This window comes from Manis javanica, chromosome 10 (genome assembly GCF_040802235.1).
Source record: "Manis javanica isolate MJ-LG chromosome 10, MJ_LKY, whole genome shotgun sequence".
Taxonomy (NCBI): domain Eukaryota; kingdom Metazoa; phylum Chordata; class Mammalia; order Pholidota; family Manidae; genus Manis; species Manis javanica.
In genome coordinates this window covers 98,080,161-98,093,959 of record NC_133165.1, presented here as the reverse complement: position 1 = coordinate 98,093,959, position 13,799 = coordinate 98,080,161, and the positions used below count along the sequence as shown (strand labels likewise).

The window sequence follows — 13,799 nt, the reverse complement described above, 5'->3', positions numbered from 1 at the left end:
AATAAGCCAAGTGGAGAAAGACAATACCATATGATTTCATGATCTAAAAACAAAATAAAACAAATAAAACATCAATAAAGTCATAGATGCTGAGAAGTTACTTGTGGTTACCATGGGGGAATTGTGGGGGTGAGTGGGTGAAATAGGTGAAGGGGATAAAGAGGCACAAATATCTTAATCATAATATAAAATTACTCATGAAAGTACAGCATAGAACATATAGTCAATAGTTTTGTAATATCTTTCTATGTTGACAGATAGTAACTACACTAGTTGGGGTGAGCAGATAATGTAGATAACTGTTGAGTCACTATGTTGTACGCTTGAAACCAATATAATTTATATCAACTATAGTTAAGTAGAAATTTATTAAAAATAAAATTAACACACATTTCCAAAATCTAAAATAAAAGTAAGAAATACCATATGACCCAGCAATTCCACTTCTCGGAATTTACCCAAAGTGAATGAAACCACTAATTCAAAAAGATATATGCATCCCTATATTTACTGCAGCATTGTTGACAATAGCCAAGATATGCAAGCAAGCTAAGTGTTCTTTGATAGATGAATGCATAAAGAAGATGTGGAATACGTAGACAATGAAATATTAGTCATAAAAAAATGATATTTTGCCACTCGTGACAACATTGATGGACCTTGAGGATATTATGCTAAATGAAATAGAGAGAGAAAGACAAAAAAACATATGATTTCACTTACGTGGGGAATCTAAAAAACAAAACAAACACACTGAAAAAAAATAGACTCATAAACACAGATAATGGATTGTTTGTTACCCTAGGGGTAACCAGCATGGAGGGACTGGTGAAATAAGTGAAGGGGTAAAGAGGTACAAACTTCAAATTGTAACATAAATTAGTCACAGGAATGGAAGTACAGCATAGGGATTATAGTAAAAAATGTTATAATATCTTGGTATAATGACAGATGGTAGTGAACATTTAATAATGGATATAATTGTTGAATCACTGTGTTGTACAACTGAAACTGAGATAATATTGTATATCAACGCTATTACAATAAAAAATACAAAAAATAATGTACAGTGTTAATATTAACTAAATAAGTCATGAAATAAATTGATGTAAAGGGGAAAAAAAGGAGATAATTGTTGTTTGTGTGAGGATTAAATGAGGTAATGTCTGTGGAGGGCCTCACATAGAGCCTGGCCTGAAATAAGTGCTCGTAAAGGTTGGGTAATCTCAGCCCTTGAGAATCTTGCAGCCTAGTGGAGGGGACAGATGTGAACCAAATATTCACAGCATAGTATGAAGGACCATGACAGCAACATGTACCAAGTGTGGTGAAAGCACAGAGGAAAGAATATGAAGGAAAAATTAATAGTTACCATTTATTCCAGGCCTACATTGTTCTAGACACTATGTGTGATTTCACTTTATTCTGGCCTGCTAAGCTGTGTATCACTATTTCTATTTAATATAAGTAGAAACAAAGGCTCAATGACAACTTGCCATTCAAAGTCACTCAGCCAGTGTAGTGCAGAAAAGATTTGAATCCCTGGTCTAGCTGACTCCACAGCCTGTGTTTGTTTTAACTACACCAAAGCGAAGCTGGCATTTGATCTGGATCATTGAAGATGAGCAGGCATTTTCTAGGTGGACAGAATATGCAAACATCTTTCTTGGTACTTTGACTTTAGGGTCTTTCCAGGGAACCGTATTTTTTGCTCATTCATTGACAGCACACATGTTTACCCAGAATTTATTCTGCCTGGATGCTAGAAATGCAAAGACTGAGAGATAAGTTCTCTGTCTTCCAGAGGTTTATAGTCCCACAGGAGAGAATGACTGCATATACATACACCACCCATAACTAGGTGGGTAATGATACAAGGTTGCATAAATTACATGCCAGGAAACGATACTGGTATAAGTCCAGGGGAGGGAGAGATCACGGAGGGCTCAGGGGTCAGAGGCAGAACTGAGGAATCAGTAGGACTGCAACTGGGCACTGAAGCAGAGAGGGGATTGTACTGGATACTTGCAGTAGGTTTAGGAATCGTATCTAATGCAAGGTTTGCATTCAAAAGAGGGGCACATACATTCATGGAAAGTCAGATTTTACTCTTAAAATTCCCTTAAATAGCCACAAAGTATAAGCTCGCGTACTGATTCTGTGGTGTGCATGCACCTTCTATCTTCAAGCTCAGCACAGTCACTTTTCCCTACAGATTTAGCACAGATTGCTGTTTCTTTGAATAACAGAGCCTCTTCCAGCCCTCAAGCTTCTATAGTTGGCTTGATTTGGGATGGTGTTGAACAAAAATAGCATTGTGAAGCAAGATTCTTAAAATATTGGGTCTATGAGGTAACAGGATTGGTTGGAGGGGGTCCTTTGCCTCTGTGGTTGGCTATTTGGCATCTCTAAGCTCTTTCTCTGTCTGCTGAGGACAAGCCCAAGTGAGCTCAAGGAATGATCGCATTTACATTTCTGTTGCCCATAACTAAACTCACATGACAGCACGTCAAATACTGGGGAATTAGGTTGGGGTACTGATGTTCAGTTGGAGGAGGGGAAAGAGTAAGTAGTGGAGGGAACCTCCCTCGATAGGAGACATAATCTGCATGTCTCATGTGCCACAGTGGAATGGGGGAATGGCTAGGGTATGGGAAGATTGCATAAATCTGAATTCTTCTGTTTACCTTATTTAGGATATGACATTTGTGTGAAAATGGAATCATGGGAATTTACATGGATATATCTGTGAATTGGCTTTATTGGGAGAAAAGACTTCAGGGGAAAGCAGAGATAATTTGGGAAGACACTAGATGGTGGAACACTATAGTGTATGGGATAAGGAGTTTGGGCTCAGTTCTCTAGGGTGACACTTCAGTGTCTTTGCATATGCCTGACCAGGGGAGTACCACTTGAAAAGAAAAATTTCAGGAATACTAAACAGGCAAAAATATGTAGACTGGATTGGTTGGGGGCCTGAGGCTAGTATACAGGAACCAACTTGGAGGGGGTAGCAAAAATCTGGTTAAAGGTAATGCAAATCCAGAAATGGCGAAGAACAGAAGTGAGAGATAAAGAACCAGTAGGCTTCATAAGCCTGAGTGGCACCGGCAACATTCACATTGACGCCACAATCACTGACTCCAACATAGATGCAGACCTGCCCCTCTTGCCCCCTGAAGTCCATGCTGCTGTCATCTTTTGTTGAGCTTGAAGGGGATCTCTGAGTTAAAAACCAACTGAGAAGTAAATTTAGAACTTAGATGGAGGCAAAATCTTGGATTGTTTGCCAGCAGCAAAGGACTGGAAGTGGCTTTAGAAACAGGAAAGAACAGGTTTCCTCTCATTTCCCCCCAGCCCAAGTCTAGACCTTGAGACAGCCTGCCGTAGAAGAGGCTAGGCTGGTGACTGCCCGGGCCAGCGGTCCGGTGTGGACGGAGGGCCTACCCAGATGGGAACTCACCCAGGAAATAAAGGTGGATTCCTCCCATCCATCCAATCAGGCGTACAGATACTTCCCATCTGGCGGGAGTGAGCGTGGGGTAGGACAGGTTGGAAGTTTTACTCCATGGGATGGACAGAGTAAAGTGCGGGTACACAAGGAGAAGGAAATGGGTTTCCCCTAACTTTGAGAACATGCCCTAATATGATTAAAGAAGGGAATAGAATCAGCAGTGAAATTTGTGGCCTAGATTACCCAATAAGACTTATTTAATGAGCTGGTTTTGCCCAGTTTGAGGGCAAAAGGTAAAATGCTCACCACCAATCTCAGGAAGAAACACAAAGGATTGGTGATCGGTACCAAAGTGGTCTCATGAAGGGGGCCCGGTTTACTGGTGATCTCCCCCACGGGATCCTGCAGTCTCTTCACACACTCTTGGTTGACCACAATCTGGAGGCTTCAGCTTCGTGGGTTAAGAGAGCAAAATCTTTGGAGTCAAAAGGGAAATAATTTTCTTTCTCCTGCTTTTTTTGTTGTTGTTGTTGCTTTGATCCATAAAGTGGGACCATCCACCTTATGGGAGAATGGCAGACTTGGGGAGAAAGTCCTTTTCCTGTCCCTTTCCCAGCTGGGAAGACAGTCATGGTGTGTGAGAGCCCAGCCCCTCTGGGTTTTCTGTTTCCTGGCAGCCTGTCCTCATCACATGTCTATTCTCTCCCTTCTGCACCACAAACTCAGTAGGGCGACTCTGCCTTTTGGAGGCAGGCCTGGCTAGTGGTTCTGGTTACACGTCAAAACAAGTTCCCCGAGGAAGCCATATTGGAAATAAAGCCAATCATTTCATCTCTGTAGATCTCCTCAAAGAGTTCAGAACCCATAAGGGACAAGGTGTGATTGGTAGCATCCCTTCAATCCCAACATCCATGCCAAGATAAAAATCCTACTTTTGAGGTTCTTTGGAATTTTCTTTTATCTCCCCTTTCTTCTTCAAAAACACTTACTAAATGGAGTGACCCCTCTGAACTTGGCACTTAGGTATTTCTTTTAAACAGCCGTGTTTGGCCCTGTTACCCAGTGCGGAGGACTGCAGGCAGCCCAAATGGGCACATGTACCCACAAATATATGACACTTCTATACAATAAACATGCCTGAGTCCCAGGGTCTATTAAGGACTTTACAGATACATGTATATATGAACATGTGAGTGCACATTCATGTGTTCATACACCTACCACATATACGCATGATACCACATACATACACACATACCATGTGCAACATCCATACCACACATACACAATGAACTCACAAGCACATCACGTGCATGAAAACACATGCTACACATGCACATACTACACACAGAAAATGCACACAAACACGAATATCACAGATGCTGTCCTACATGAAATCATCCTCCCCAGGCACACATGCAGCACATGAATGTTCCCTGCGAACAGACATGCTGTGCACACACACATCCCACATGCACACCTCAACAATGTGTGCACACTCACAACACATGTACACCATGCACACACAGATCACTCACACAACACCTGAGTCTACTGTACACACACGGACACACACACATACTGCTACATACACATCTGACTCCAGGGTCTATGCAGAACTATAGAAAGCTCCTTGACACATTTATTTCCTCTCTCTATACATATATATGTAAATATAATGTGTTCTTTTCTCTCTTAATCCTGGGTCCATCCATGCGGGACCACACAGAGCATGCACAGAGACACAGAACAATCCTCTGGGCTAATGTAAAAACAACCGCAGGCTCTGGGAAGCTTATCCTTTCTGCAGAAGCCCCTACTGCTGTGGACCACCCCCAACCCCAGGAAGGTACTCTGACAAAGAAGCACCTGCACCCGAGACAGACATCGTTATTTCTTTTTGCCTTTGATTAAGTCTCACAATAAAATGGCACACCAAGGGGCGCGACATTACAATGTCATTAAAGCGAACGTTTCACAAGGAGCATTGCCTGAACTGAGATGCTTCTGATGTTTTTATTTTCTTTGAATCTTTGAGGCCAGCTCATGGAAAAAAATGACTGAGGCCGGAGCTTGAGGAGGTCAGCTTCACCTGAGAGGCGAGCTGGTCAGGCTGGCCTAGGCCCTGACCTGATTTCCTTAAGAAAAGGTAAAGGAGTCGAAGTGTTCGATACATAATCAATAAACAGGGCTCACAGGACAGAACACACACACCATACTTGACAGAACAGTCATATAATTACCAAGAAAGTCGACTTTGTAAATACAGGACCACATTTAAATATTTTTTCCTCCTTCTAAGTTTTTGTAATGGTGGATTTCCATGATTTTTCTCCTCAAACACACACACATATATTTCTACTTCAGTTCTTTTCAGAGCCAAATCTGGTATGAATAGCAGTTTGTTCTAAAGGAACCCTTGGCATGTGTACATTTAGTGAATTTAGAGCTTTACAGGCCAAGTGCTTTTGCTAAAAATGGCCCCTGCTCATAGATGAGACCCCATATTCCTTTTAATGTCACTAGCAAGCAGAATAGCAGCCTCTACAAAGCTCAGAGCAGAGAAATGATACCCAGGGGGACCACATGATGCCACGTAAATGTGAGATGATAGACTGTTTTCATCACTACCTCCACAGTGGGCTGGAGCCCCTTCAGAAGGGGCTGCCTTGGGCCAACGGGAAGGGGGCAATCAGACAATCCTGTGCAGTTTCCATTGTCCTCAAAGACACATCATCTCCAGGAACAAAGCCCTGGGTCACACCATTTGTCCTGAAGAAACTCCTGATCAATTTTCCTTTTGAAAAAAGCCCCTTTTCTTTGATTAGCCATAATAAAAGCTTTTCCTTCTCAATATATGTCCTCACATATCAAAAGCCTGAGATGAAAAATTCATTGTCATTTGCAAAGAATAGTGTCTCCTCGTGACTTGTTATCTGTTGAACTGGATGTTACGAAGTCTCTTTGAGGGCTCTGTAACAACTAGAATATTCTGCCTCTTGTGCCAAACATGTTTGAAGGCATAATTATGGGTGTGGGCTGTGGTGACCAGCACATTCTCCTAGACCAACCAGAGAGTCAGTGGGTTTTGTGTATGTGGCATACTTCCTCTCTTTATCCTGTTTGAATGGAAATGGGACTGACATCAAGTGATAAGCTATTCCTATCCTTAGAAACCTCTGTCCTTGTGGTCTGGTCTGGATTTACAAATAGCTGTCTTCCGTTGTTTAACTTCCTGAAATCAACATTATGAATGGGGTCATAAAAACAACAGGGTAGCCTTAGACAGGAGACAGTCTCCAAACACTTAGAAGTGACTAAGGATGACTATCTAATTAGAATGAGCTGTATCATGTTTGAATTCTTGAATAGCTTCTAAATTGTACTAAATTTTGTTTTAAACAACAAAAACTAAGTAGCTGCAAGAAAATGATCCTGATTAAAAAACTTTCTTGATTCAAAAATTACGATTCTGAAGGAGGTTTGGGAAGCTATGGTTTAATGGGTACAAAGTTTCTGTTTTGCAAGATGGAAAGTGTTCTGGAGATGAATGGTGGCGACAGTTGTGCAAGGATGTGTTGCCCAAGGATGTGTTGCGCAAGGATGTGAATGTACTCAGTGCCACTGTACTGTATACTTAAGAATGACTCTACACTTAAGATGGTAAATTCGATGTTATGCGTATTTCACCACAATTTAAAAAATAAATAATAATGAAACATTATAATTCCTAGATAAGTGCACTTATTTATTTTTTAATAAATAAATCACTTCTAAGTGTCTGCATGTTCTGCATTAAAAATGTCCCCTACATGTCCTGCCTCTTTCATCTTGCAGTAACAGTTTGATCAGACTCTCTGTAATTGACTTATTAATGATGTTCTGTGGTTAAAGTACTGCATATCAGCTTATGTGATTGCTCATGTGATCTTTTGTTTTAACCTGATGTAAACTATGGTGCTCTAACCAAATCTTTAGAGATTTAATTATGTAGGAAAATATTCTTAACCCCTCTCATTTTAAGCCATCGACTTTGCTACTCATTTGTCTTTTAAAATAAAACCTTTGGCTTCTTTTAGCTTTCTTTTGTTACTTTACTCAGTTATATGTCTCAATATTCTCCCTTTTCATGAAAGACTTTAACCTACACATTTTCTATGTTGACTTTTCAAATATAACTTTTTTTTTTTTTGCCTACGAGAGGCTGTTAGGAGTAGGGGAAATAATAGTGGATATGGAACCAGGAGACCTGGGTTCCAGTTCAAGCTTTGCAAATTACAGGCTTATTTCTTGGGGTCTCAGTTTCCTTATCTGTGAAATGGATGCAATAACTACCCTACTTTAAAGACTGTTGAGAAGTTCAGAAATAGAAGGTACTGTTTATTGGTTGTTTACTTACTATGTGGTAAGCACTGTTTTAATTAAATAATGGGTACAAATAAACTAGTTCACCCTCCTGACAACATGATGGAACTTTTACCATGCCCATTTCCATATGAGGAACTGAAACACAGAGAACTGTGGAAATTGTCCAAGGTCATGAAGCTGAACTATGGCAGAGTTTGAGTTTGAACTCAGGCAGTCTTATTGCTGAGGCTGTTTTTAACCACAATACCATTTTGCCTCTACACAAATGTGAAAATGCAATGCAAATTACTTGAAAGTACCATGTAAGGAGGAATGAGTAAGCAAGGTTGACTTTTTCTAGATTTGTTTTCCATGCACAATGTTACAAATGTTGGGCCTGTATTCATCAGACCACCTCAGCACATCTTCCTTCAATTCAGAAGCCCCAGTTTACTAAAATGTAAACATCTGGACCATCTTCATAGCATTTATCCTACTTGCAATATAAATAATTATCTGTGTAATTATATGTTTAACGTTTTTGCTTCTCTCTGGTAAATGCCATGAGACCAGGGATAATGTATAGCCTGTTATCCATAATCTTCCTGACAACTAGCATGATGTCCAGGACATACTAGGTGTTTAATAATAATGACAGATAACAGTTATTGGGAGCTTAGCACATGCCTGGGGCCAAGTGATTTCTACATCAACTTTATGTATTATGTATCAACTATGATTATATTGCTGTTTTACAGATGAGTACACTTAGCTAACATACTCAAGTTCATGCAGCTGTGTATGGTGGAGACTGGATTGCAACCAGGCTGACTGACTCCAGGGCCTGCACGTTTCAGTTCCCATGTAACAGCATAACCCTTCTTAGGACGTGGTGAAACATTGAGTGAAATATTGCCTGTGACAACCTGGGAAGTGAGGCTGTATCTTCTGAGCCTGTTCCCCTAGGGGAAGTGGTTGAAAAAGGTCAGAACACTGGTGTTGACTGCTCCATAAAGTTTTTAGCAAACTTCTGTGAGAAAGGAATCCGGCCCGCGTGGAAGCGAAGGTGAAAGTAATTGAGCTGCGCTGAGGAAGGCTCTGCCCCTCTGCCTGCGGCCTGCGGCCTAGATTGACTGATCACGAGTGGCCCTTCAGGATGAGACAGCCAAGTGCTGTGTGCCCCAGAGAGCAGGAGCTGACACGCAGCGCGAGCCTTTCTCGGCCGCTTCCCATCTCTTCCATTGCTCTTGGAGAGATCCTATGCGGAGCGCTCCGGATACGTTAGTGCTGAGGTTTGGAAAGTTATAATCACAGATACTACATGCCAGCTACTGGCAGAAGTGCTTTACAAGCCTACTTTATCTCATTTATTCTTCACCATTACCTCTGAGGTAAGTATTCTTCTCCCCACTTTATGGAGATGAGACTGAAGGGAGGGGGATAAATAATGTCCCTTGAGTCATGATGTTTTAAGTGGGATTTGAACCCAGGTTGGACTGATTAAAAAATCTAGGCTTTTTTCTCTCTATGCTGGAATTGAGGTGTCCCTGCGGGAGCAGGGCAGCAGTGTGGCAGGGCCTTGTTGCCAGGCAAAGCCTAGTCTTGGTGGCTGTGGCCTGAGAGTCTGTCTTCTCTGGCATCCTTTCAGTAAGGGCTCTGTGCTGGGCACTGGCCCGTGGCAGAATATTGAGCTGCCCCCTCTGCTGCCCCTCACTGTGCGCAGAGCTGCTGAGGCGCATACACATTGCGGTTCCTAGCAAGCACCAAGCCCCACACGCTGAGCACAGCAAGGCTCCGATGCTGGGGTTTGCCAGGAGGGCTAAAGAGTATTTTCCTCCTCAGGGAAAAAAAATCATTTTTATTGACACCTAGGAGAGAAACTTTCCCTTTTTATTCATAATTAAGGCATTTATCTTCCATTTCAAGGAACACAGCAGAAGAAAAATTAGACTGCAAGGGTGTCTGTCCGCCAGGTCAGGACAAGTGAAATGCAACAAAGGATATCAGCCTTATTTTCCCACAAGCAGGTTGTAAACATAAGTAGTCATCCCTGGGGCAAATTCAACACCTGTTCACCGCTAACATTTATTATTCACTCAACCCTGTCACGTCCTGTTCTAAGCAGGTTTCATGGATTATCTCATTTAATCTTCACAGTTCCATGTAACTCACACTGTTGCTACCCATTTTATCGATGCAGAAGCTGAAGCGCAGGGGGGTTAAGTACTTGCCCAAAGTAACCCAGCTTGTAACTGGTAAAGTCAGAATGTGTATTCAGGCGTCACGGCTTCAGGACCTCAACTCTCAGCCATTATGCCACAAGCTCTTTCCACCATTCTTCACCGTGACAGAATTCCTCAGCTCTCAGTCCTCACCAGGCAATCACTGTGCACTGATTATTGTCAGATCTTTTTCTGGAATAGTCTAATGAACCTCCTAACACTAGCAGAGAGCTAATATTAAAATCTCACATTTCACAGATGCGGGAACTGAGGTCCAGAGAAATTAAAGAGTGTTGTCCAAATATTAGAGCCGGGTTTGAATCCATATCCTTTGAACTTCCGGTTTGTTTTTAAAGCACAGTATCTGCCTCTGCTCTTCCAGACATAGACCTGTGCCTGAAAAATATTTAGAATGTTAGTAAAAATTGAAATGATGCATATTTTAAATATATGCATTGATTCATATAGTAGGAACTCAATTTTAATTTGCTGAAGAAATTCACTGCCTCGGAATATTTACATTTATAACTCTGCTTCTCTAGAAACAATGAAATAACCTCTGGACATGGGTAATTAACAGAACCATAAAAAATCCCCACAAATGGCATCTGCAGAAACAAGGTAAAGTGAAGAGCTGTCATTTGAGCCAACCCTATCTGAAACTCATTTCAAAACATTAAACCAAAGGGAGATAAGGGAGAGATGTGTGGCTCTTGGTTGCAGGATCATTTAACTAACAGCAGTGTGCTTCCAAATTAAACCTTCCGTTTAGAAAGTCTGAATGTACGAGTGTGTTTTCACATGCACATGCACGTGTCTACCTGAGCCACTCTCTGGATATAAGAGCAAGTTGCAATAATTATCTGGAGATAGGTTTTCCAGCTCTTTTAAGGAAGGCAGTCTGCTCCCTGGTCCTATGACCATTGCCCATTAGGGACTTCTGTGCTGTACAGAATCCTTGTAAGTTGGGACCTTGGGTATGTCTTCCAACCTCTTTGAGCCTTAATTTCTTAGTAGAGTATATTCCTACAAACTTGCGAAGGAGATAGTCAACTAAGCAGATAATGTATGACAGTGTACTTTTAGATGTGTGCCCAGAACACACAACAGAATGGTTAATATGAAACAATACCAAATTTTGGTGAGATGTAGAGCAAAGGAAACTCTCATACACTGCTGATTGGCATGTAAATTGGTGCAGCTGCTTTGGAATGCTGCTTAGCATTGTCTACTACAGATACAAGAACACATACCTTATGACCCAGAATCTCTGTCACCAGGCATATTCCACAGAAATGTGCACGTGTTCAATCAAAAGACTTGCATGAGAATGTTCATAGTAGCATGTAGCCCCCAAATGGAAACAATACAAGTACCATCTCTGATATATCAGAAAAAAATATATTGGTATATTCACCTAATGGAATCTTGTACATCAATGAGAAGATATGAACTCCAACAACATGGATACATCTTACAAAAATAATACTGAACACAAGAAGTCAGGCACAAAAGAGTATGGACTATATGAGCCCATTTGTAGAAAGTTCCAAAGTAGGCAGAAGTAATCTCTTTGTTAGAAGTCAGGATAGTAGTAACCATCAGAAACCTTGGAGCAAAGGATGGGGATTGTCCCTGGAAAGGGAATGAGAGAGATTCTGGGATTCTGGTAGTGTTTTATTTATACATATAATGTTTTAATTGTATAATGTATATAAAGCATTAGCAGAATACTATATGATTATTAAAGAGGGTTATTTAATCCATAACTGAGGTAACCAAGGAAGGCTTCCTGTAGGAGGTAGTTTTTAAATCTTTATCCTTTACCTTTATCATTTATCTTTTATCCTTTACTGTAAATACACTGGGATCTGTTTTAGTGTGAAACTACTTCTGGCTTTCAATTTTACTATGTATGTATCACAGTTTTAAAATGAGAAATGTTGGGTCAAGCATGAGTCTACTCATTACTCTTCTTTTAAAAAACCTTCCTTAGGTGGTTTCACCTGTTTATTCATCCACATGAAGTTTAGAATAATCTTGTCAAAGTATATAAAACAAAGTGCTCCCCCCTTCATTGGAATTTTTGGGAATTATTAAATCATAGAAATGATATCAATGGGGTAAGAAATAGATACCTTGACAACATTTAGTTTTGTCAACCAGGATGGGGTTGGCATCCTCACTGCTCACCGCATTTAAATTAAATTTTGTTTTCTGCAGGATGTTATTGATAAGTGCTACTTTATCCCCTGGGCCTATCCCACATTGACCAATTGCCTCTGACTATTGCAAAGGCATAATATCACATCAAGAAATAGATCACTAAAATTTTTTTATAATTAGGAGAGATGGAAACATCAAGACAGGGGGCATCTTGAGTTGAGGAGAAAGAAGTCCTTGTGAGAAGAATGGCTGGCCTAGGGATGCTGTGTATCTCCCACAGATTTCCTGGATAGAATGTACAAGAAAGAGACAGGAGAGTCTGGAATGGGGGAGGAGGTGACTCCCCTACTGAACCTGCATCATCTGCCTGCCTGTCTTTCTAACTAGATTCATTCAGGGATTTTTGCCCTAAATGGTGCAGGAGGACTGATCTCCAATATGTCTCAATATCAGTGCCTAGACATCAGGATGCTACTCAGTGAACTTAATCCCTGAGACCAGATGGATTTGCAATGGGTAAAAATCTACCCTGAAGGTCATACCAGAGGCACAAATTGATGCAATGTAAGTAGAGGACTCTTCAGTCTAGTTGCTGGTTCCACTAAAGCATTACAACCCTTCTTGTGTTAGGAGTGCTGTATAATGGACAAAGCCATTCTTCAGCAATTACCTCATTGCACAGCCCTCTGCCCCTAATGCCCTAATTCATGGCCAACAATTCTTTGCAGGGGAGGGAGAGAGCCAGGGCAGGACTTACCGCATCATTCTGGAAACAGGGAGATGAATTCTGAAAAATTGAATAACTCATCTGAGATCCATGGGTAGTGAGTGGCAGAGCAGAAGTTGGAACCAGGTCTATCTGAGTTCAAAGCCCATGCTTTTCCTCTATATTGTATGGTGTATCTATTCAAGTCTCTTGATTCAAGACTCCAGGCAAATGTTCTGCTCTGGAGAACAAAATGACTTCAAAGTGATCACTCTTGTTTGTGTTAGTACCAAGGGCAGCATTAAAAACCATTTGATATATAGTCATTTCAGTTTATAGTCTGAAATTAAAACTGTAAAGTAATTTCCTCTCCTAGTTTTAGGGGCAGCTTCTTGCTGTGATTAATATTAGTGGGCTTTCAATATTATCATTCAAGTAGGGGATCTTGCAAATCAAGCAGTGACTCACTGTAACTGAGGGAGAGACTAAGTAATGTTGTGGTGTGTCACAGCTGTCAGAGGGCTCAGAAAGTCTCGGTTTCCAAAATGGGCTGTTTTCCCTGTAGACTGAGCTCATCTTCGCTGGTACAGCTCACGTCTGGAACCGGAAAGTGTCTATTGTGGGAAGGGGAAGTGTCTGGCTTGCTCTGTGTCATACCCTGTTATCTTATCCTCAAGAGCAGGAATCAGGAAACTACAGACCCCATGTCAAAAATGACCCACCCCATTTTTAAAATTAAACTATCATTGATAGACAATCTTATGATGGTTTCACATGAACAACATTGTAGTTTCAGCATTCACCCCTATTACCAAGTCCTCATCCATTGCAGTCACTGTCCATGAGACGGTAAGATGCTATAGAATCACTACTTGTCTTCTCTGTGCTCTACTGCCTTCCCCGT

The 13,799-nt window shown here is 41.1% G+C and overlaps 1 long non-coding RNA gene across 1 annotated transcript in view; it reads left to right on the top strand.

Annotated features, from left to right (window-relative positions):
• The first annotated feature begins 8,857 nt into the window (after positions 1-8,857).
• Positions 8,858-13,799, top strand: part of LOC140843820 (uncharacterized) — a 53,353-nt gene continuing 48,411 nt past the window's right edge. Inside the window, exon 1 of the long non-coding RNA XR_012121778.1 lies at positions 8,858-9,192. This is a non-coding gene — a long non-coding RNA (uncharacterized lncRNA). The remainder of the gene's footprint in view (positions 9,193-13,799) is intronic.